Genomic DNA, 25,620 nt, shown 5'->3' with positions numbered 1-25,620 from the left:
GACCAGGCTGGCCTGGAACTCAGAAATCCGTCTGCCTCTGCCTCCCAAGTGCTGGGATTAAAGGCGTGTGCCACCACTGACCAGCTTAATTTCTCTAAATTTGAAGTCTCATAGCTTTCTATAAATGAGGCTAACAGAACTGAAAGAAATTGTTTATTCATCAACTATTTACCTGTAAATTGTATAAATATTTGTATTTATTTATAAATTGTACAAATAAAATTGTTCATTTTATTCATAATTTTTTCTTTGGGAATAAATATATGTGAAAGTTGAAAGGCAGACTATAAAAACACAAAACAGAATCTTAAAAGGATTGATCTTTTAGTACTGGAAAACCAATTGTTGTGCTATAAAAGACTATTTATTTTAGACTTATAATGTCAACAATATTTATTTTCTAATATGTTCTTGCTACCAGAAATACAACCATGTATTTATTTTTGCTCATGAATTTCTAAAGTGGAAAATTGTGTTAGTAATTTAAGTAATGACATTTTTAGATATCAATCAGGTACGTACCTGATACAAATATCATAGGAACCTTTTGCTAAAAGAAGAGTGGAACAATTTTAAAACAAGGATGGACTATTTTTGAATTACACTTTGCATCAAGAAACTCTGGAAAAATTCCAGTCTTAAATGATGGAATTCATCATAATCTCAAGCACTCAATTAGTTTAGGCAATTGTAGATTTCTACTTTCCCCTTCTCTGATGCCCTGTCCAGCTAAAAGTAGCCTATGCTTAAGAAATCATGAAAAGAATAAATTTTGGTTAAAAAGCACATTATGTTTGAAAAGTTTTATTTTAAAGTATCTTTTAGGCACCCCCCAAATCCTAACAATATTTACTTACAATAGACAGATGAGAGCTGCATATGTCTTATTCAGGTCAAGAGACTATTCTAGAAAGGAGAAAAAAAAGGATGGGCACCAAGGAACCGCGTGTCCTGGATTGCTGAAGGATCCCCCACCTGAGAGGCTCAAAAACGAAGGACCATCTGCAAATGCGTCAAAGGGACATTTTGTTTGTAACACAGTCAATGTTTTTAACCAACTGCATATCTATAGAACATGCGAGCTTTTCTATATGATTTGTACATAGTTCTACATATGTATTTAAAAGTAAATGACGAGAAATGATAGAAACAGGATAAATTACCTGAAATCTATGTTAGATGAAATCACTATCAATGTAAGTGATAGAGTGTCTCCTCTGCATTTAATAAAAGTTCGCAGCTTTGCTCAAAAGTATGAAGGTGATGAAATAACATCATATTAGTAGAAATAGTCAAAATTTTTAAAAAAAATTAAAAATCAAGATCACAGAATTGGTATATCTTTGTGACATTCTTCCTCATAATAATACTGATTCCACAGAGAAGTTACTGGTATCTATGATTCTAATTAAAATAGACAAGTAAAGTACTGGCCTTAAATATATTTTATAAGATATAATAGTTATCTAAAGCATATTTCATACTCAAAGAAAAATCTTCCTAGGTTGCCTCCTTGGAACTGCATGGTTAATTTGTTTGGCAGAAAACATGATTTTCTTTTTGTGTCTGAGTTAGCCCCCTGAAGACTTCATAGTTGAGAAAGTTGTTCTCCACATAACTGAATGCTGCTAGGAATTCAAGTCAGCAGGAAGAGGCATCCTGCCTTCTGAGACACATATGGTCATGTTTTATGGTCATTGTACTGGGACAAAGATTTGTGGTTTAATGTGTAGGATGTACTTTAAAAAGCTGACATATTTAGAAACCACAAGATCTAAGTGAATTTTTATTTTGGAAAGGTTTTTTGTTTTGTTTTGTTTTTCGGATCTCAAATCCCTATGTTTCAAAATACAAGATATCTGTATTATTTTTTCTTTCGTGTTGCTGTGATAAAATATTATAGACAAAAAGCAATATAAATAAAAGGATTTAAAATAACTTCTGGTTCCAGGATCAAGGATGCCCACAGTGGTAAGGAAGGCATGGAATGGTAGCAGGAGCAGAGGCTGGCTGAACCTGTTAACATCCACACCCTGGAAGCAGACAGAACAGGAAGTATCACAAAGCTAAGCGCTCGGTGCCTCCTTGCTGGAGTGGCACAATTCCTCCCCCAAACAGCTCCACTCACTGGAGACCAAGTGTTCAGATGCACGAGCCTATGGAGAGATCGCTCGCTCAAAGCACCACAACTAACTGGGCCTTAAAAGTTAACAGAATAGCCGGGCAGTGGTGGCACATGCCTTTAATCCCAGCACTTGGGAGGCAGAGACAGGCGGATTTCTGAGTTCGAGGCCAGCCTGGTCTACAGAGTGAGTTCCAGGATAGCGGGGGCTACACAGAGAAACCCTGTTTCGAAAACAAACAAACCACCACAACTATATTACAGAAAGCACTGCTCTTTACTACTCAAAGACACTCATACTATGAACGAGACATTTATCACTTGTCAGGAAATTATAATATTATTTAATGTAAAATCGGGCTTTTCATTGTTCTTAATTTTTATTTTATTTTTTTGTTATTTAAGATTGTACTGACTGGTTTTGTGTCAACTTGACACAAGTTGGGATTATCACAGAGAAAGGAGCTCCAGTTAAGGAAATGCCTCCATGAGATGCAACTGTAAGGCATTTTCTCAATTAGTGACTGGGGGTAGGGGGAGCTTGTGGGTGGTACCATCCCTTGGCTGGTAGTATTGGGTTCTATGAGAGAGCAGGCTGGGTAAGCCAGGAGAAACAAGCCAGTAAGGAACATTTCTCCATGGCCAATGCATCAGCTCCTGCTTCCAGACCTGCTTGAGTTCCAGTCCTGACTTCCTTTGGTGATGTGGAAGTAAAAAAGGTGAATAAACCCTTTCCTCCCTAACTTTCTTCTTGGTCATGATGTTTGTGCAGGAATAGAAACCCTGACTAAGACAAATTGGTACCAGCATAGTGGTGTATTCCTGTGCAAACCTGACCATGTTTTGGGGAGGACTGTGGAAGGACTTTGGAACTTTGGACTAGAAGATTTATTGGGTGTTAAGAGCTCTGTGGGATGTTGTGTAGGAGCTTGGAAGATCATGTTGAGAACAGTGCAGAGATGGAGACCTGGCTTGTGAAACTTCAGAGCGAAGATTAGACTCTTATCAGGAATATTGCTTTTTAATTGTGAAGATTCTGTGGTTCTGGTTAGCTGGGGCTGAAGAATCAGCTGTGATTAACAAGATACCAGAACTTCTAAAGCAAAAACTTTGCATTACTGGGACTATTGATGCTGGTTAGCTGGAGCTAGGAAATTAGCAGTGATTGAGAGGAGACCGGCATCATTGAGGTGAAATCTAGGAAGTGTTTTCTACTACAAAGGGCAGAGCTGGTGAAGTGACCCAATCCCTTGGAGGAATGCAGAAGATCATAAGTGGATCTCAGACATTAGACAGTTGGAGTTTGATTTTGCTTTTGATTGTGATTGTGCCCTGATATTTTTCCCTTTTGAGGGAACAAAGTATTTTAGTGAACCCCACAATTTAGAGACTTTTAATTGTAAAAAGAGTTTGAATTTTAAAAGAGATTGGATATTTTAAAAGGATTGAAATTTTAAGAAATTGCAAAGACTGTGGGACTTTTAAAGTTATTTAGACCTTGGGATGAATAAAAAAGTAAGGGTTGAAACTTAATAGTGAAGTGTTTGTGTGTCAAGTTGACAAGGGGTCAATTGTACCGGCTGGTTTTGTGTCAACTTGACACAAGCTGGGGTTATCACAGAGAAAGGGACTCCAGTTAAGGCAATACCTCCATGAGATGCAACTGTAAGGCATTTTCTCAATTAGTGATAAAGGTGGGAGGGTCCCTTGTGGGTGGTACTATCTCTGATCTGGTAGTCTTGGGTTCTATAAGAGAGCAGGCTGAGCAAGCCAGGGGAAACAAGCCAGTAAGGAACATCCCTCCATGGCCAGTGCATCAGCTCCTGCTTCCTGACCTGCTTGAGTTCCAGTCCTAACTTCCTTTGGTGATGTGGAAGTAAGCCCTTTCTTCCCCAACTTGCTTCTTGGTCATGTTTGTGCAGGAATAGAAACCCTGATTAAGACAAAGACTATGATGTACTTATATCATTACTTCCTCCTCCCTTTCCTCCCATGACCCTACCACCACCATGACCACATTCTTAGTTCTACATAATTTGCATTGTCTGCAAAGTGTTGAAATCCAGCATATGCTACTCATTTTGCATGTCATCCACCTTCATTCTTCTAACACACCATGTTGGTATTTCTTATGTAGGATTTCTTTAGTTGTTTCATATACTTATGGTACCTGGAAATATCTTATTTATTTAGTGTATCTGAAACTTCAAATCCTCTTACATCGCCTCCTCTATAGGACATACTTGGAGCTGTTAACATGCATTACATTCTGTGCTCTTAGATCTGAATATACATCTGCAAGAAAACAATGTGACTAATGAGTCTCCATTGCCTACTGAATTGTCTAATAAGCAAGAAAAGATGAATGCCCACTGACTAAAACCATAAAATATAAACATGTTAGTAGATTAAAATAAGTGGTGAGAAGGACTTTGGACTATTGAACTATTTCACTTTGGACTATTAAATGTTTCTGACTTTTAAAGTATTCAAATTTTTAAATATTCTTTTCCTTTTTAGATTCCTAAGGGAAACTGACTAATGAAAGTTGACATATACTTCCATTGTAAGAGAAAAGTAATATATATATATATATATATACATATATATATATATCCATTCATCAATTATCCAATAGAAAATTGATTCATTCATGAATTATAGTTACCAGTCTTGATTATCCCAAAATCTTAAAAGTTACTACGTAGTTGTGGACAAAGCATTAGTGAGCTTGTACTGGCTACATACAGCCAGTTGAAACCCTTACATGTGATTGCTCTGATAAAAGCCATGGTTGGGCTGGATGTCTGAAAAGTGTCCTTGACAGATGATGAATTTCACTACGGGTGCCTTTGTTGAATAAAAAGTCAGCCTTCCCAGCACTGACTCAAATATGTGGACATTTTCAATGTGTTTAATTGTTTTGGATATATTAAGTCAGGTGATGCTCAAAACTCAAAGTGATAGGACAGAATCATGAGGTTTGTGCTTAAAGGGAGAGGATGAAGAGAAAGAGAAGGAGGAGGAGTAGAAAGAGTAATAAGTTTCTGACAGAATCACAATGTAATAGAGGTAATTCCTAGTGAACACATTCCTTTTGGTTCAGCAAACTACTCTCTCAATAAAGACATTTTAAATAATTTTATTTCTGTGGAAATACTGAAGAAGATGATGTATATTTTCCTTTCTAATAATAGCAGTCCACGAGAAAATATACTCCACACAAAGCAAAGCAGACCAGACAACTAAGACAGCCATAAGGGTAAATCAAACACAAAGGCTGTTTCTGCCTCAATAGTCCAGGTAATTGAAACTGAAACAGGTTGAGGCATATAACTGGCGCTTTTGCAATTTTCTCTGGTATTAGAGACATGATTTTTTACCATAAGTCTGGGATCAGTTTTAAGCTACAGTATTCTCTATTTGTGGTGCATGTGGAAATAGGGAATGAATTACTGGAGTTTCAAATGATTTATTCAAAGAATAAGTTAATTTGACGTCAATAAACTAATGAAAAAGCAAAGGGTTTGCATGACTCAGTGCAGACAGTACTGGCATAGGGAATTCTTGCTGCATGTGCATATGGCAAAAACATATATGCACATTTTTTAGCTTTGACCTCTCCTCAACAGGCATCTCAAAGTTAATTTCCAAGACTGGATTCTTTTTTGAACGTCTCTCCCTACATCCTACACGCTTGTGCTCCCTATACCTTAGTTTAACTTACGATGATGTCATCCATCCAGAAACACAAGGAACAAATTTTAGGAATTTTCCAAGCTTTTACTCCCCTTATACTGTTTTTCCCACTCCTCCATTTTTTTAAAATTGGTTATTTTATTTATTACATTCCAAATGTTATCCCCTTTCCTAAATTCCCCCCAGAAAACTTTATTCCATCCTTCCTCCCCCTACTTCTATGAGAGTGCGCCCCCACCTACACACCCATTCCAGTCTCCCCAACTTCATATTCCTCTACACTGGGGCATCCAGCCTTCACAGGACCAAGGGCCTCTTCTCCCCATTGATGCCCAACAAGTCCATCCTCTACTACATATATGGCTCCATGTGTACTCCTTGGTTGGTGATTTAGACCCTGGGAGTTCTGGGGCTTCTGGTTAGTTGATATTGTTGTTCTTCCTATGGGGTTGCAAACCCCTTCAGCTCCTTCAGTCCTTTCTCTAACTCCTCCGTTGGGGACTCCATGATCAGTCAATGGTTGGCTGCAAGCATCTACCTCTGTATATATCAGGCTCTGGCAGAGCCTCTCAGGAGACAGCTATATCAGGCTCCTGTCATTGTGCACTTCTTGACATCCACAATAGTGTCTGCATTTGGTGACTATATATGCAATGGATCCCCAGATGGGGCAATCTCTGGATGGTCTTTCCTTCAGTCTCTGCTCCACACTTTGTCTCCATATTTGCTCCTATGCACTTGTCCCTCTTGACTATACAGAAAGTCTTTGAGAAATTCCACCAACTCTATTTCCCAAGTGACTCCAAAACCATGTACTGATACATCTCCATTGATTTTCAAACCCTTAGCTATGACTATGTTATCCTCAGCTTCTTAGCTAAGGTTTATGAAATACCATGCTGGTTAAACATTTCCAGGTCTGTCCCACCTCCTTTAGGTGTAGCCAGCTGTAATTAAGTGTAACATCGACTACACTATTATTTTCTTGTTATACACAGAAAACGCTAGTGGTCTTCATTTTGTTTTGTAGAGGAGACCCTCTAGTACTTCTTTCCCTCACAGAAAAATATAAATGCCTTAGGGGAAGTGTAGACCTGTCTGTTTCTTCTGTCACCAGGCTGTTAAATGCTTCTACTTTGGTGCCTAGCTCGTCTTCATGAGTTATTTTAACCTTTATCTTGTCAGTTAATTCCAGTTTAAGTTGGCATTCATTCAAAACATTTATTAATCACTAGCAATAGCCTATAAGTGGGACTGAATCACCCTACTGTTTCTATGGGTCTCATCATGGGTATTGATAGCCACAGGAAGACCAGGAGGCTATTCTGTTATTTTCAATACCCAGGATGCTCATCCAAGTTAAATATCACAATGGGTCACACTGAAATGACATTTGCTTGTATATTATCCGGAGGTAATTATAGGTGACGATTTACCTATTTTTAAGTCAGTGTGATAGCTCTTGAAAGGTGCTTTCTAACAAGCCTGATGATCCAAGAAGAACAGTCCATAGTGGAAGGATAAAACGGACTACTACAAGTTGTCCTCTGACTGCCACAGAAGTGTCCTGACATGTCCAAACACACAACTAGCAAACAAAAATGAAATACTGTGTTTCCTTGAGTTCAAAGTCTTATACCTGACAACTGAAGTAAATAGTGATGATCTTGAAGAATGCAAATACAAATTAATCTGTTTTCTTCTATTCAGATTTATTTTTAATATTTCTCACTCTCACTTTCTTCTGTCACTTAGAATTGGCAAGTATTGCATTTAGCACTACTATGGTCAGAGGAGCATATTGTTTTCCTCCAAGAATAGAAATTGTAGGTGTTTCTGGTGGCTGATAGAAGGTAAGCATGCAGAAAGAGAATATAGAAAGTTCCATAGAAAGAAATTTTAGAATAATCAACATTTAGGGCTGGAATGTCATCAGATAAATTGGAATCAAGAGCTCTTACTGTCTTTTGAGGCTCCTGAAGAACATGTAGACCTTGGTGTTAAATATGAGAGACTTCTGCAAGCTCCTCAGTAGCATAAAGGAAGGGAGAATTCTGGTAAGTACCCAGGCAGGGACTATTACTACTTAAGAAACCAAAGCCATGGTAAAGATCTTCTGGTTCTAAGAGATTACTATTTTGGGTTCTGAACACATAAACACATAATCACATGTCAATAAACATTTTCATGCCAACAAGTACAGTATAAACATATTCATGATAGGTTATACAGAGAAAACCTTATAAACATGATAACTCATGTGCAGGTACATGTACATGTATCTATGCAACAGCACATACACACATACATATACAATCATTGTCTTATGTGTAAATTGCTTATTTCTCTACTATACACAGAGCTAGCCAGAGCACACCCATTCTTCAGATGCCATTATGGACTAACTCAAACTTCTGCAATTCACTCTAACTATTCAGAACACATCAATTTTAAAGATTATTTCTGGCTTCAAGTTTCTCAATTCTCTGAGGGAAGAGAGACATATGAACAAGTATAGTTTTGACAGGTGATCAAAGTGTCTGTCCAGAAGAAAAGCAGAACAATCTGTGAAAGAAATCTTAAACAAGACAGGATGCAAAGCAGAGGCAGGGCCATTGCATCCACCTTATTCAGTAGCAAGCATATGACAAAATATGCTTGAACTTTAGCATATGACCTGAACTTTAGCAGCCATCTTAGTTCCTGGTGCTCCACCAACCTTGTTTACTATTGCCTTGTGGGATTTAATACAACATACAAGTTAAGTTAAGGAGAAGGTGGTAATACATTTTTAGCCCAAAGTGGCAGTCATAGGAAGTATCAAGAACAATATTTTAATAACATGGTATGTAGTAGCAACATGGTTCTATCTTACATGATTCATTCCTCTCTGCTTCTTACCTTTCTGGCTTCTGGAATTCAACAGAAGCTTATCTGGTGTGTCACTATCATGTCATAAATAATTTTCATATTTGGTGCTGTTTTTTATGACCTCCATTAAGATACTATAAGACATTTTTACTGGAGTAAGGAACATAAGTAAGAATGGTGTTTTTCTAAAAGACATGGTTTATTTCTATTTACTATTATTTTAGAACTGTGTTGTTTAAAACATTTTGATGGGGCTTCTTATGTGGAGAATTGTCTATTTAAAGCATGGTCTAATTCATTACTTGATTTTTCTCACCCCTCTCCATTCTGTTATATAAATTTGAGTGAAAAGTTAAAGCCATGATATATCATATATGAAATCTAATCCTAAAAATCCTATCCTTTGAGAAGCTGGACTGCTGGATTATACAAAACAAAAAAACAAAACATGAACAAACAACAACAAAACAAGATGGCAAGACAAGAAGCTAGATACAGATCACATGACCATCTACTCCCTTGTCTTCCATATTTCTTATTATTTACTATTTGTTCTGATATACTCATTTTTTTGTGTGTGCATGGGTCCTGGTATATTTCATTTATAATCTAGCTGAACAGAAAGCAAGAATAACTTTGAGACTCTGCCAAGGGTCATGTTTGTATACTGGAAGCACTGGTTATGTACTGAAAACACTGGGTTTCAAATTAATTTCTTTCAGCTCATACAGAATTGTTTTTATGCTGGCTAATTTCTATTATCTCCCAAAGAATTAGTAAATATGATCTCCATACTTTAAGTGAGTATTACTACTGAATTTAGACTATTACGACTCAATTTAGACTAAGGGATCTGAGGTTCTATGAAATAAAATTCAATCCAGTGATACCTCTAATTTTGTTAGTTGAGGTAATGTTCATGACTTAAATGACGTGAAATGAATAGCAATTTATATCACACAACATACTGTGATACTCTTTGTCTTCATGTAGTTTCTTCTTACATATATTACCACTCCTCGCTAAATAACTACTGACTGTTATAATCAACAGAGCCTCTTTTTTTCTGTATAATATTAACAACAATAGCAACGTCATGTGTGTAAACAATTCATGAAAGGGAACAGAAATTCTAAGTGCAATATTTCCAATTTTAGACCAAATAAGTAATTTTATATATTATATATATTTTTCATAAAAACTTGAACCTTATGTGTGTTGTTTTAAGAAAATTTTGTAGCTGGACACCAAAAGGAACCATTAATATTTCACATAAAATAAATTTCATTGTACATCAAAACACAAATGTTTATATTTTTTGTGTCTGGAACATTAGGAAATTATGATTTAATCAAGGGAATCAAGAGATAATAGAAGGGAAAGAAATGTTCCTTACAAAAATGCATGTATGATTTAACAGTTTTATTAATAACCCCCTTACGTCTCACTTCACTCCACTTAGGTGAATGAATATTTATTCTGCATTCATTAATTTCAAAAATGAGCAATACACTCATCTACCTGAAGGGCAATAGCATACTGTGGACAAGAAGACAAACACAAATTAATTTTATATGTGAATTCTATTTTTCCTCAAATTGATATGGAGTGGTATGACAAAAGGCCACCAGAGAGAAAGAGGAGAACCTCTAAATGCTTGTGAGAAGTAGTGCTGTTCGCAGCAAATCTTGAGGAATTTGGGTACTTGTCAGTTTTACCTACTTATGACCCATTTTCATGGTCATCTGAACCACTTACTTTCCTCTGACAGTAGAACGCTTACCTATTAATATTCTCTGTGCCTCTTGTAAAACATTTTTCACTCCTTAATTCCTTGATTCAAATGGGAATTATGCTTTTGTACATCTGCCAGAAGTGTAATTAAGGAAAGCTGCTCTCTGTTCTATTTTCAAATTTTATTTTAAAAGCAATGTTTAGAGGATCTATTAAATAAATTATGATACACCCAAAGATCATCTAATGCAAGTCATTAGAAGAGGAAATGGACACTGTTGATTTAGATGGAGATCTAAATTAAAAGAGGAAAAAGCTCAGAACTGTGCCAACAGAATAAAAGTATCATTTGCCTTTATTAATATTGTTGTTTATGGACATGAAGAAAGACTGAAACAATCAAGTGTTAGTAAGATAAGCTTTGGGGAAATGTCACCTATTGTACAGTTTTATTCTCTATTTTATAATTAAATATTTCACACAACAAGGGTTTATACTAGAGATGCAATAGTATGCATAATCTATTTTTCAAAAAATAGATTTTTTAAAATTAGTTCATCGTACTAAAATTAAAAATAACAATCCCTTTTTCTTAGTTCACAGAGAAAATTGATTTTTTATATGTTACTACTTGGTAATAATTCAGAAACTATCCATAGTGATGATTAAATGATCTATCTTCATAAATTATTTTATTTTTATAGCTGAGAATTAAACCCACAATCATGTGCATGCTTGGAAAATATTCAACTACTGAGTTACATCAGCCTCCTGTTCAAGTTCTAGAATAATAAAATTCCAATGAAGGTATAATTTAAAAGCTCACATAATGGGAGAAGTTTTAATTTCTGAAAATTAAAGCATAAAAGTAGCTTTTAGTCAATTAGCAGCAAGACAGGTACTTAGTTTTTCAACATATCAAAAACATCAGCAGCATCACATGAAGATGAAAGCCAATGAGTCTAACAATCTGAATAGGGAGTTTTCAATACAACAGATAAAACATATAAAGTCTGAGCAGAATCATAAAACCTTGGCTACGCATCAGAAATAATACAACCTATAGTCTACAAAGATGCCTATAGACTAGACCTGCATATGGCAGCTAGAAAGAGACAGCTCTGTAGCTGCCAAGACCACATCAAGACTGCCTTAGCATGGGTTGCACATGGTGTTCCCCCATCAAAACCTTCAGATGATCTCGCCAGGAGCTACATGTGATATTTTAAGATCAACTCCTTTAGCATTTATTGAGAGCACCAAAAGAATCAGCACAGTACTTCCACAGGGGCATCAGAAGTAATTTTACAGGCCTCAATGTCTTTTTGTTTGTCTAAGTTGATCTTCATTACAATTGCCAAGAATTACTTTACCACATATACTTTACAGATGGGGAAACATCATCCTCCAGGCCATGATTTGGTGGACACAAATCTTAGAGCAACAACATAACAAAGCTAAGGAATCATTAACCCAGGTCGAAATAAATGCAGCCTACCTTCCCATTTTAACGGGAACACTCTGACTTCGTGGTGCACTGTTAATTTTTATGTTATTGTTTTGGATTTGTCCAAGGTCTGTGATCTGTGCTGTTCTGCTCTTTTAGGCAAGAAGCAGTCTGTCCTGAATTAGAAAAGAGGTCCTAGAGTGTGGGAGCAGGGATTGACCTACATCTGAGCAATCTGCATATGATTCACCACAATTAACCAATTTGGTTTGAAATAGCTACAATTAAGTTATTAGCAGAGAAGTATTTACTAGAGTAGAAACTCTAAATTTATCTTCATGTACGCCCTAAGCAAGCAAAGGGCTGTATTTTCAGGACTTGTAAGCAAAGTAAATTAAAAAATCCCTTCAAATTAACATTATATTGTGAAATTATCCACAATTAGGTTTTTTTTGTATCGTACATTTGCGCTATTCCCTTAAAATGTTTAGAAATAGAATGGCAAGAAAAATATGAAATCACTGCGTATAAGAGATATTCAGTATCTACATATCATCCGACTGTCTGTCTGTCAGTAGAGACAATCAATCATAATACATCACCAACAATGGACAGTATCAATCCTACCTATATAATGATGACTCTATATTTTGAAACCATTAAAACAAATTTATGATCAAAAAGATTTTTCCTACCTTTATAGTTGAGTAAAAGTCTCAATGACCATTAAGGTTAACCTGGGAAAGAAATGAAAAATAGGTGATGTGGGGGGAAACACAAGGGTCAGATAGCTTTAAAGTCAGTATCAACATTTAATAGTAGTATTCAATAAGCTGGGTACCCAGACACTGTTTCAAGGCATCCTCAGTTCCCACTTCACATACTCATAATAACACTGCTGGTGACAAAGAGGATGGACATGTTATAACAAAAGAATCCAATGTAGACTGAGCTTATTTATGCTTCACATGGTGTCTGTAATTATCAAGACTCAGATGTTCATCACTACTAGACAATTTTGTAACTTCACTGTTGACATCTTGGAAGGATTACACACAAAAACGAAAACCATGTCATACTGATAAAATGAAGCAAAATAACTATAATAATGAAGTTAAAAACTAAACAACTCCAAATTTGGGGCTGGAGAGATGGTTCACTGAGTAAAAGTGTTTGTTCTTGTAGAAGGTCCAAGCTCAGTTCTCACCACACCACAGAGTGGTTCACAGCTTTTTATAACTCCTGTTCTAGGAAATTTGATGCCCTCTTCAGATCTCCTTGGGCACCAAGAGTATGATACACATGCATACATGCAGGCAAAATACGCACATAAAATGTAAAAATCTAAAAAAACCTAAATAGTCACAGACTTATATAACTTTTTACATTACTGAAAATATAGACGCCAAGAAAGCTGTTAATTCCTTAGCTATGATAAAAGTTCTTCCCAGGTTGATTCAAGTTCTGCATTTTTGACACTGAATAAAGTGTCAACTAACCTGGACCCTAAAGATCTCTCAGACACTGCACCACAAACCAGGCAGCATATACCAGCTGATATGAGGTCCCCAATACATATAAAGTAGAAGACTGCCAGGTCTGGTCTCAGTGAGAGAAGATGTACCTAGCCCTTGAGAGACTTGAGGCCCCAGAGAGTAGGGGCTGTGGACATTTCCTTGGAGACAGGTGAGGAGTAATAGGGTGAGGAGCTATCAGAGGGTGGACCAAGAGGAGGATAACAACTGGGCTATATATATATAAAAAAAACAAGATTAAAGAATAATAATACATAAAAATAAAAACAAAACAAAGTCCTCCAACTGTTGACAGATAATCAAAGAAGTCTTTTAGCTAGTTCATGGTAGAACTCAGAGTAGCCTTTTATTATCTGGTTTCATAAGTTATTCAATTCACTGTGCCTCTTATGACACATGTAGGGAAAGTGAAGTCATGTGGCCTGTTTCTGAGAACTTTATATGTTGGCCTGAGTTGGTGATCTGTGTCAGCACCCACATGGCTGTTCACAACTGTCTGTAATTCCATTTCCAGGGAATCTGACACCGTCACATAGACAACATCAATGTAAAAATAAAAAAAAAAAGAAAAGAAAAAAAAAAGAAAAAAATCTCTTTGTAAGGAGAGGTACCACTGGATCATCTATCAGAATTTGGTTATAAACTGCTTAGAAATCAATGAAAGCAATGGAAAGAATAAGGGTGGAAAATGTGCAAGAAGCTGACAAAACTAGTCAAAAACAATACTAGCTGGATGTGCAAGAAATAAAGCAGAAATCCTTGATATAAACTATGTCTGTCCTCAGTGAGAGAAGATGCACCTAACCATGGAGAGATTTGAGGCCCCAGGGAGTGGGGTAGGGGTGGATTGGGGGCTGGGGGCTGGGAACATTCTCTTGGAGATAGGGATGGGGTGGGGAAGGAGGGATGGGATGGGGAGTGGTCTATGGGGCAGACTGGGGGGATGAAGTCTGGACTGACAAGAAGGAGGAAAGAATAAAAATATCTTAAAAGGTAAATATCAAAAAAGTGTTTTGTGGGCTGACTTTAAATAGTGCAATTGTAGCATTTGCTCTTTGACACAGGCTTCTCCATTCTAAAGTGATATGGAAATTTCTCCATATCAAATTATGCTTTTTCTCTCTTGCTCATGACTAGCGACTTTTACAAATACATAACCATCTGTTAATCATAATTGATAACATAATTTTCAAAACAATCCACAAATTATTTACTGGTGGACCATAATACTCCTGTGATAATTCCTGGACACATTTGTTTTTCTAAGAAACTCTATGTTCTAGGTGTGATCATAGAGACAGGAGATTCTCCTCTCTAAACTACCTAGACCTAGAATTCTAAGAGATTAAGACCAGAGCCAAAAAAGGGTATTTCTGTTGTAAATCCACATACTGTTTGTGTTCACTGATTGGGAGCCTCAGAGCATTCATTATATGCCTCCTCTCGTTCTAATTCATGTTTCTTTTGCAAAATGCCCAAAGATGAAGTTGGTAAGTTTAAAAGTTATATCAGATATGAGAAAAGACATTCAATAAAATATTTTAATGAGAGATTTAAACAACTTAGAAATGTGTGCTGTTGATGAGCTAATGCCTCTAATAGTGTAGAGCACTGCTTAATACTAAGGTAAATTTGCCACATTATGTTACGATATTTTTTTCAATTTTTTCTTGAATAGTTAAGAAATAATGCTCGCACACGTATATTTATGCCAAGGTTTAAATAAATAATGCTTGCACACGTATATTTATGCCAAGGTTTAAATAATTGAACCCAGGCATATTTAAGTAAATGAAACTCACAGAGGAATCACAAGAAATTATGTTTTCTGAAACACTAGTAATAGAAAATTTTTTTTTTTTTTGGTTTTTTGAGACAGGGTTCTTCTGTGTAGCCCTGGCTGTCCTGGCACTCACTCTGTAGACCAGGCTGGCCTCGAACTCAGAAATCCACCTGCCTCTGCCTCCCAAGTGCTAGGATTATAGGCGTGCGCCACCACCGCCCGGCCAGAAAATTTTTAAAATGCATCCACATTATTAGTATCAAATGTACCATCTCAGAACATCTCAGATCACCACATAAACATTTATACACATGCTTATTAACACACTCTTGTGCATACAATTAGGTTTTACTTCCAAATATACTTAACATATCTGGAATATATTTTTCTAATTGATTATTCAGTTTATATTCTCAAATATTTTGACCCTAAAGTTCTACTTTTTCATACCTCCCAAATCATAATTAGGAAAAATAAGCACACGTGTGCCTTTCAAAGTGCCATCTCTGCTGCAAAGGACTTATGTTTAAAGATATCTCAGTGAGCATCCTCTGACTTTGGATGCTTCAGTTACATATATTAGTTAAGATTACTAAATTCTATTCCTAGTTAATGGATTTTACGGCAAAACTTTTTTTATGTGGTTTGAAAGAATTTGCAGTGCTAAGGGAAGAGGAGATAAGACCATTTCAAGCATAATACCTTAAAGATTGTTCACCTCTCTTGTCTTCTAATAAAGAGAACATTTAGTGAGATATATCATGGAAAACATTAAACCTCTCCTATTTAACATATGGAGCTTTAGAAAGAAAATTTAGTGTATTGTATAATGCATTCCAGATTCTGTTTCTAAAGACCCTAGTTCATTTGTGACTGTAAAAAGTCACAAGGTTATATATTCTTCAAAAGCAGGCTACTCAGAGCATTTGAAAGAATAAGCATGGACCTCATCCCTTTTCCTTCAAAGTTTGTATGAACAAGCAGCTTTGGATTGTCTGCTGTCCATACGACTGACCAAGAGAAGCTGGCTCCTTATAATGACACACAACAAATTATGATTAATGTATTTATAGAAATCTGCATGCTAAAACCAGCATAAAAAGCAAATAGAGTAAGGAACTTTCTGACTGACTAATTAGAAAAGATCTTTGACTTTACATTTAGATAATGAATTAAATCAAATAGCATATTTTGAATAAAGTATAGTATTATTGTTATACCCTATGTTCTTTTCATTTTCTGTAAGGCTTAGTTTTATATTAGACATATAAGGATGATGGAAATTCTCCTGCCTATTTAGTATTAAGTATAGTAGTTAGTATAGAAGCCTCCAGAGTCTTCTTTAGAAATCAAATCAAGTAGTATCTGTTGGCAGAGCGTGCTTCAGTTAAAATATTTTTTTATCATCTACAAAGAATAAATTCATGTTTTTTTCCATTATTAACCAAGCACATTTTTCTTCATGAGAATTTTTGTTTTACCCAAGACATTTGCACAATACATTTTCATTTCTATGATTTGAATTCTACAATGTGAATCCAAGTTCAGGATACGGTCAAGGTTATTCTTACATTCTTTTTTATTGGATATTTTATGTATTTATATTTCAAATATTACCCCCTACCCTGGTTTACGCTCCAGAAACTCCCTATCCATTCCTTCTCCCCCTGCTTATTATGAGGGTGTTTCCCCACCCACCCACACATTCCTGCCCCCCTGCCCTGGCATTCCCCTATCCTGGGGCATCGAGCCTTCACAGGACCAAGGGCTTCTCATCCCACTGATGTCCTGCAAGGCCATCCTCTGCTACATATGGAGCTGGAGCCATGGGTCGCTTAATGTATACTTTTTAGTGGGTAGTTTAGTCCCTGGGAGCTCTGGGCAGGGTTCTGGTTAGTTGATATTGTTGTTCTTTCTATGAGATTGCAAACCCCTTCATCTCTTTCACTTCTTTCTCTAACTCCTCTATTTGGGACCCTGTGCTCAGTCAAATGGATGGCTGTGAGTCTCTACTTCTGTATTTGTCAGGCTCTAGCAGAGCTTCTCAGGAGACAGCTATATCAGGCTCCTGTCAGGAAGCACTTCATGGCATTTGCAATGGTGTCTTGGTTTGGTATCTGTATGTAGGATGGATCCCCCGGTGGGGCAGTCTTTGGATGGCCTTTCCTTCAGTCTGCTCCACACTTTGTCTCTGTATTTCCTCCCTCTTTACTGGGTGTCTATAGCATTTATATCAGGATGCTGTGATTTTTAATGCCTACAAGTTAACACTATTGAAAGGTGCATGTGCAAAGCTTTGACAGTATTACTGTGTAGCCATTTTCATTTCTCCTCCTTACAATAAAAGCATGGTTCAGATCATTATAAGAGCATGTGACTTTTAAAAATCTGCAGCTTCTTGCCTGGTGATGGGATGGTTTGGAAATACAATGGCTATAACAATAACTTCATGTCCAAGGAATTTGATAATGCATTTTCCACACAAAAACTCTATTGGAGCAAGTCATATGACTGGCTTTCTGTTGCACAGATTCATCTCAATTGATCATGATTTTTTCCAAGTGACAGCTGGAACATGGCTCATAGAATGGTTTCAGAAGTATTCTTAAGCAACTTATAGGGACCAGCTGAGGACTTGTCCGCTGATCTGAGACTAGAAATGACAGCATCCCAAGGACACATTGTCAGATTGTTATGTTCAGTACCTTTCTGGAATAGAAATTTCCATGCAAGTAAAATGTGCTGTATTTTAACACTGTAGATATATCCAAGAAAAATAACTTACAACTCTGCTAACTTTACATACAACAGATTAAGTTTAGTACAATTTGCTAAAATCACATATATGCATAATCTTTTGAAATACATATTTTTATTTTGAGTGTTATTAATGAACTATACAAGAATCATCACTAAAATGTATTCCTTCTTTCATTTTGAAAAGGCAAAATGATAATGTTTATTTAGAAAATTATATTGAAAATAATAATTTCTTGCTCTTAATGAAATTTATAGACTACTCAATATAATTAAAAATAAATAAATCTCTAAGGTAAATGGTATTAAGTGATATAATATAAAGTAGGAAAATTAGTATGAAATAAAGTTATGCTTTTAGATATAATGGAACATCACAGTGTTTCCTGCTTCATTTACATCACCCTTTTTATCATCATGGAATCATTACAGTGGATTGCACCCCAAACTCTTAATAGCATTTAGGGTGGCCTTTGAAGGGGAGGAGTGAGGGACCATGAGTTAGTTACATTCCTTGGTAGGCAGATGGAAGGGGAAAGATGATAGCCAAGCAGTGGTAGCGCATGCCTTTAACCTTTAATCCCAGCGCTTGGGAGGCAGAGAAAGGTAGATTTCTGAGTTCGAGGCTAGCCTGGTCTACAGAGTGAGTTCCAGGACAGCCAGTATGCAGAGAAATCCCTGTCTCGAAAAACCAAAAAGAAAAAAGAAAAGAAAAGGAAGAAAGAAGAAAGAAAGATGGTGAACTTCCAATACGGCTTACTTCTTTGTCCTCATGACTGGGGACAAAAGCCTGACAGCTCAAACAAATGTCATGGGCCTTTTCTTTTCCAGGTTAAGATCCCTGCTGGTGGCCAAGCATATAGATCTGTGTTGCTATTTTGTTCAAGGTTCCTAGTCCTGAATTAGAGCAGGAAGACCCCAGAAACATCCATAATATCTCCATCCCTAAAAGGTAGACTCGATTTCCCTGCTATTTTGTAGGAGGTGTTTTTGCACTATATCCCTTGCTGGGTGTATATTTCCTTACCCTTAAGAAAAGCTTCCTTTAATCAACCCCCTAATAAAGAAAGACATTACTCTGCTTCCTGAAAAGGTTATCAGCTATCTGTTATTTTGGGTATTTGAGCCTAAGAGTTCCCTTTATGTTACCATATCGATTTTCTGTAACTAAGAATGGCACCACACCATGTAAAATATTATAAAACATATTTGATTACAAAGTATCTGAGAGAAAGAGAAACATTCCTCCCTTTTAAAAGCTACCCTAAATGCTATTGAGAGTTTTGGGGTCCAATCCACATTAACAACTCCAGGATGATGAAAAAGGATGATGCAAATGGAATAGAAACCACTGTGATGTTCCCATGATACTGAAAAACATAACTTTGTTTCATAGCTGTGTTTTCCTGCCTTCTATTACATCACTTAATACCATTTATCTTAGAGACTTATTTATTTTAATTGCATTGAGTAGTCTATAAACTCCATTAAGAGCAATAAATTATTATTTTTGCTATAGTCTTCTACATTAACATTATTATTTTATACAAACTATCTGAGAAATATGTAAGAAATATATGTATATATATGTATATATTACAGCAATTAAATAAAGATTAGTGGAATAACCTCAACAAGCTATGCTTAGTTTAAGTTTTGACACTACCCTAACTTACTGATGTATATTTTACAAATATTTTATAAACTAAAAACTTTTCATTATTAGCTTACTGTTATCAGTTACAGAGCCTCTCTTTGTTTTCTTCCCTTTATACTGCCATAAATGTGGAGTCAAAATGTACGGCATTTGCTTTCCAATTCAGAGCTGCAGTCATATTTTCTCTTTGAGGCTAATCCTCTGCAATAATATATGAAATAATTGAAATCAAGTTCACACATTTTCTAAAAATAGCATTACCACTCTTAATCTATCATAGGACTATCTAATTCTCGTTTGTTTTTGTCCTCAGTCAAACAAATCAATCTAATTACTTCATAAATTTGCTTTTGGTACCATTTCATGAAAATTTTATTTTTCTAAAACATATGCAATAGAATTAATTACTTAAAATATCCATTATTCTGATAAAAGAAGATACCAATTTTGTTTGGGAGTACATAGCTTAATATGAAATATAAAAATATAAAAAGTAAATTTTAGAAACAGAAAAGGTTGAGTCTATAAGATGAAAATGAGCTTAATAACTTTATGAATTTAGTATTAACCTTTAATACAATTCCTATATTTTGGCATTGACCATTGATAACCCAATATTTCATTTAGTTTTTAAGTGTATTGATTAATTTGTACATAAACACAAGTAAAACTTAGAGTTCTAGGTCTTCATCTGAAATAAAAGATGTGGCCTTTGTCTTCCCGATCCTGCTTGATCTCCTTAACATAAGAATTCCCATTTCTGTCTATTTTCTGGCAAATGTTTTAACTTCATTTCTACTTAGGGTTGAACAAAATTTCATTGTGTATATTATCCATATATCCTTTATTCTTTCTTTAGTGATGGATGTCTTGGGTGTTTCCACCTCAAAGCTATTCTGAATAATACAGCAATAAACATAGAGAAACAAACATCTTTCTTTGTCAGTTCCAACGTTCTATTCAAGAGTGGTGCAGCTGTGTCATAAGTCCTTCAAAATTCCAATGTACAGAAGGAAAAAATAATAAAATGGGATTCATTCAAGTACATGGCTTAGATTTCATAGACATTGGCAATATGCCATGTTGTTTCAGTGACTTCAGTTATAAATGCTAACTGTAGCCACTATTCTCATTTTGTTGAAACCATTTTCAAAAGAGTACCATTTTCATTCATTCTAAAATGGCTTCCTTTATAAGTCCTTCACCTGTGTTGATCTGTTCTATTATCTTTCACAGAATGAATTATTTTCTAACATGTGATGCATCTATTTGTTAAAGTGTTTATCACCTGCCTTCCCAAAACATAAGATACATGGGGGCTACTATGTATTGCAGCCAAGTTTCATCTGGTGTACTCCATTCACTTCCATAGTATCAAATCTGAAGTTCTGAAGTCACTAGATCTGTTTTCAATACATAGGGCTTTTTTTTTTCTACCATGTTCAGGAAAATGTGTACCCACCTCAAAGCTACTGGGAAGCTCTCTTTCTACTCAGTTGATGTCAGTCCCATTGACCTTGAAAACCCAATATTTTTTTCAAATATTTCTTCAGGTTTCAATGGAAAGGGCCCTCCATCAGTTAAGCCTTTTCCTAATAGTAATGCTATTTACTATTGTTATTGGCTCAGCAATTGGATAATCTCTAGTTCATGTAAAAGAACCCACATCTCTCAATCTAGACAATATGGAAAATGAAATGACAATAATCCCATCCAAAGGCCTAGGGATGATGTGACCAAGTGCCATAATCTAGCACCACTGTGTGTAGTGATTCTTGTCTTTCTTTCAGGGAAAATACACAGCTGTATACTCAGGCTAGCCCTAAGCATGAGGAATAAGAATGTGGGAAGGGTCATTCAGACACTGCCCCACCTGGGGACCCATTCCATATAGAGTCACCAAAATTGGACACTATTGTGGATGACAAGAAGTGCATGCTGACAGGAGCCTGATATAGCTGTCTCCTAGGAGGCTCTGCCAGACCCTGACAAGTACAGAGGCAGATGCTCACAGCCAACCATTGAACTGAGCATGGGGTCCCAAACAGAGGAGTTAGAGAAAGAACTGAAGGAGCCAAAGAGGTTTGTAACCCCATAGGAAGAACAACAATATCAACCAACCAGAACCTCATCCAGAGATCCCAGGGTCTAAACCATCAACCAAAGAGTACACATGGAGGGACCCATGGCTCCAGCTGCATATGTAGCAAATGATGGCCTTGTTGGACATCAATGGGAGGAGAGGTCCTTGGTCCTGTGAAGGTTCATGCTCCAGTGTAGGGGAATGCCTGGGCAGGGAGGCAGAAATGGGTAGGTGAATAGAGGAACATCCTCATAGAAGCAGGGTGAGAGGATAAGGGGTTTCCTGGGGGAAAATTGGGATAGGGGATAACATTTGAAATCTAAATAAAGAAAATACCCAATTTAATAAAAAACAATGTTGATTGTGTAAGGCTACACCCAAGACAATCATCACTTGAATCTTCACTTTCACATTGTCTGGACAGTAGTGTGATTAATTAGCATGTGATTAGCATGGATTTAATTTGGGCAAATGGTAGCCAGACTATGAAGGAAGATGATGGAACACTATGTTTAATTTGGGGTTCCAGACTTTTGAGAGAGTAGGAAAAGGCAGTGCTGGTGTGCTTCTTGAGTTCATCTGAACGTATTCAGATAGAAAATGAGTATGATTTGAGGCCTCAGCCCCCATAGGGATTTTGGGACCAGAGGCTGTGTGAGTTCTCATTTATTCCTGAGGTCATTAATGTACAACTATGTCTTCCACATGATTTCAAATGTAAATAATTCTACCTTTTAAATGTAAGCAGAATTATTTAAAGAACATAAATGTACAAACAGAACCATACTGACAAACATAATATAAAATAATGGAATATATTTGGCTAAATTTGTAGCTTAAGAACCTATGTGAGAAAAGCATTTACCATTACTAGAACTAGGACGATCGATCACTAGTATGTAGAAAGTATTTACATCAATTCTTGTTAACTAACCTACCATCAAAGCAATAGTTAAACAATAATCTTTGCTCAAATGATTTACTTATATTGCAGTGGCTACTTTGCTTTTGTGAGTGTGTACATATATGTGCTGTGTGTGTTTGTATGTGTGTATAATGTCAGAATGTATATGTATTCAGAAGTGTGGGTACCCCTAAAATTGCAGGTATGAGTGGAGACTATATGTCAACCTCTTGTTCTTGCCTCAGGAGCATCCACCTTTGCTTCTGAGACACGGTCTTTTATTAATGTCTGGATTTGCAAATTTTTCTAGAGCAGCTGGCCTCTGAGCCTCAGCAATCCTCCTGTTACTTAGATCCCAGAACAGGGATTACAGAGGATTGCAAAGAGACGCCACCATGTCTGCCCTTTTTTTGTGCTTGCTTGGAATCAAAATCAGGTTGCCATTCTTACAAGGCAAGAATCTCACTAACAGATTTTTTTCCCCTGTATTTGTCCTTCAGCATATCCAAAAGTCTCCAGTCACTGGCATCTCTCATCACTACAGTGAAATTTCCAAAAGGCAAAGAAGATAAATAGTCTGCTTTGCATCATCACCTCCCAGGCTAGGACCTAACAGATAGGTCCATATTGAGAAGGTTGAATGGCTACCAACAGTTCTAAGGATTAAGCATTTGACATTCATCAAATATTGAGCTAGTTCAGATTAAATATCACATCCTACTTCATCTTTGAGTGAAGCTTAGACGGAAAGAAGATACAAGAATGGAAGACTGGATTATGCTCTAGGACAACAAGGTCTAATTTAATCTTAACTTGGAACATTTGATTCTGAAGCTCTAAGCATTACTGTTAAGATGAGGTTGATGAGACGCAGAAAACTAGGAAATGGCACAAAGACAGCAATCAGTCTTGTTTTCATATCACAGGTGAATAACATTCCAAATTGATATTTGGGTCCAACAGGATACTTAATCCCAGCACTTGGGAGGCAGAGGCAGGCAGATTTCTGAGTTTGAGGCCAGCCTGGTCTACAGACTGAGTTCCAGGACAGCCAGGACTATACAGAGAAACTCTGTCTCTAAAATAAAGAAAAGAAATTACTTGGGTTCAAGTTACCGATGAAGAAACAAGCTAATATTTGCAAAGAAGATGCCCTTCTATCTACGTTTTTATAGTGGCCAAAATATTTGAAATTTGAATATGCAGTATAAAGACATTGAAAATAAAATCCAAACTGGTCAAATCACTTATTAAGGTAAATATGTGTTTGTTAATAGGATCTTAGAGTACTTAGATATTTAGAGTATAATCACCATAGGATACTTTATTGGGGATAAACAGTGTTCAATTGAAATAGCTTTTTAATATTCAGTTATTTATTCATTATGAAAATATATTTGCTTCAAGATGTAAAATGATTTAGAATCAAAAATCCAATGTATCATTAAAATTTTGCCAATTGCAATCTGATTATTAAATTATGATATTAGACATTACATTATTCTCTACTTGTAGAGAATTCTCTACTTGCCTTTATATTTAAAAAAAAGTGAGTTTTTTCTCTTGCAGTCAGAGTGTGCTAAAACTTCCTTCCTTTGTCCTTGAATAGAAAATCTCTGAGACTAGTGCTTAGAAAAGGAGTTCAAATCTGTTCTAATTTTCCAGACCAAGATTTCATTACAGAACTAATTATATTATGTTACATATAAATATTGGGTCAGTGCTCTAGGATCTGATCTTCATGTGATTTTTATACTGCACTCAGATTTATGAATATTTAATTTCCTTAAATTGTATGTCCTTAATTAGATGATAAATTCAAATTATTATAGGATATTTGGCATTTATGTATGTGGGAGGGGGAGCATTCACCTGTACATGTGGGCAGGAGCCAGAGATTGATGCCAACCTTCTTTCTTAGTCACTCCCTACCTTAGTTTTTGACATGGGACTTCTCTTTTGTCCCAGAGCTCACCAGTTGGCTAGAATAGCTAATCATAATGTATCAGGGATCAGCCTGCCTCCTCCAACACAGTGCTGGATTTATATACCTTTGCTACAAGGTTGCTATTGTTGTTCTTATTGTTATCATTATTACTACCACTACTACATGGACCCTGGGGATCTGAACTTGGGTCCTAATGCCTTCACAGCAAGCAATTACGAGACCCATGAAAATTTTATTACACCTATAGTCAGTGATGCCATTTGGAAGTACTTTAATCTTCTACAAGAAATGTTCATACAGTAGAAGTTATTTTACCTTGACATTGCATCTATAGGAGACTACTGCTTTTCTACTAAAAGGAGCCATTTTTTTCTTCTGTGAAAATAAAATTTACCATAATCTACATCGCTTCATTTCTTATTTTTCTTTTTTGGTTTTTTTTTTTTTTTTGAGACAGGGTTTCTCTGTATAGCCCTGGCTGTCCTGGAACTCACTCTGTAGACCAGGCTGGCCTTGAACTCAGAAATCCACCTGCCTCTGCCTCCCAAGTGCTGAGATTAAAGGCATGTGCCACCACCTCCCAGCCAAAATTTTCTTAGCTTGCATCTCCTTTAAATAAACTGAGGGGCAAATTCTCTGAGAGCTTTCTTCATCAGAAAATGGGGTTGGTACCACTATTTAACAAAGACTAAGTTTATGTAAATTATTGGTTCCTGAGCTTTCAAAGGACCTGGAAACCATCACTCACTCAATGCTCATTATTTGAACACCAATTTAAGATGTTAAGTTGGTGTGTCTCTACAATTTGATCTCATTCAGTATAAAATATAAAATATCAAGGTCAGATACCTTGTTAGAGTTCCCTTTGATTGACCAACACTGAGTGCTAATTAATATATTTAGTACTCAATAAATATTTGTCAAGAGTAGCTAAGTTGACCATGAACTGATTTAACCAGACTGAGCTTAAACTATCCCTACTTAGGATCAAAATTTGTAAGACCTAAGCATTGCATTATTTGCTACACACAGTTCAAATTAACTCAAATTATTAAAATAAAACTAATAAATCCGAAATTG

At 36.2% G+C, this 25,620-nt stretch overlaps 1 long non-coding RNA gene across 6 annotated transcripts in view; it reads right to left on the bottom strand.

Moving 5' to 3' along the window:
• LOC116086070 overlaps positions 1 to 25,620 on the bottom strand; it is a 503,346-nt gene that overhangs the window by 172,489 nt on the left and 305,237 nt on the right. For all 6 annotated transcript variants that reach the window (XR_004116812.1, XR_004116813.1, XR_004116811.1 and 3 more), the window contains one exon: positions 12,569 to 12,610. This is a non-coding gene — a long non-coding RNA (uncharacterized LOC116086070). The remainder of the gene's footprint in view (positions 1 to 12,568; positions 12,611 to 25,620) is intronic.

Source organism: Mastomys coucha, unplaced genomic scaffold (genome assembly GCF_008632895.1).
Source record: "Mastomys coucha isolate ucsf_1 unplaced genomic scaffold, UCSF_Mcou_1 pScaffold12, whole genome shotgun sequence".
Lineage (NCBI taxonomy): Eukaryota > Metazoa > Chordata > Mammalia > Rodentia > Muridae > Mastomys > Mastomys coucha.
The sequence above is the reverse complement of the archived record's forward strand: the minus strand, read 5'-3'. Positions and strand labels throughout refer to the sequence as shown.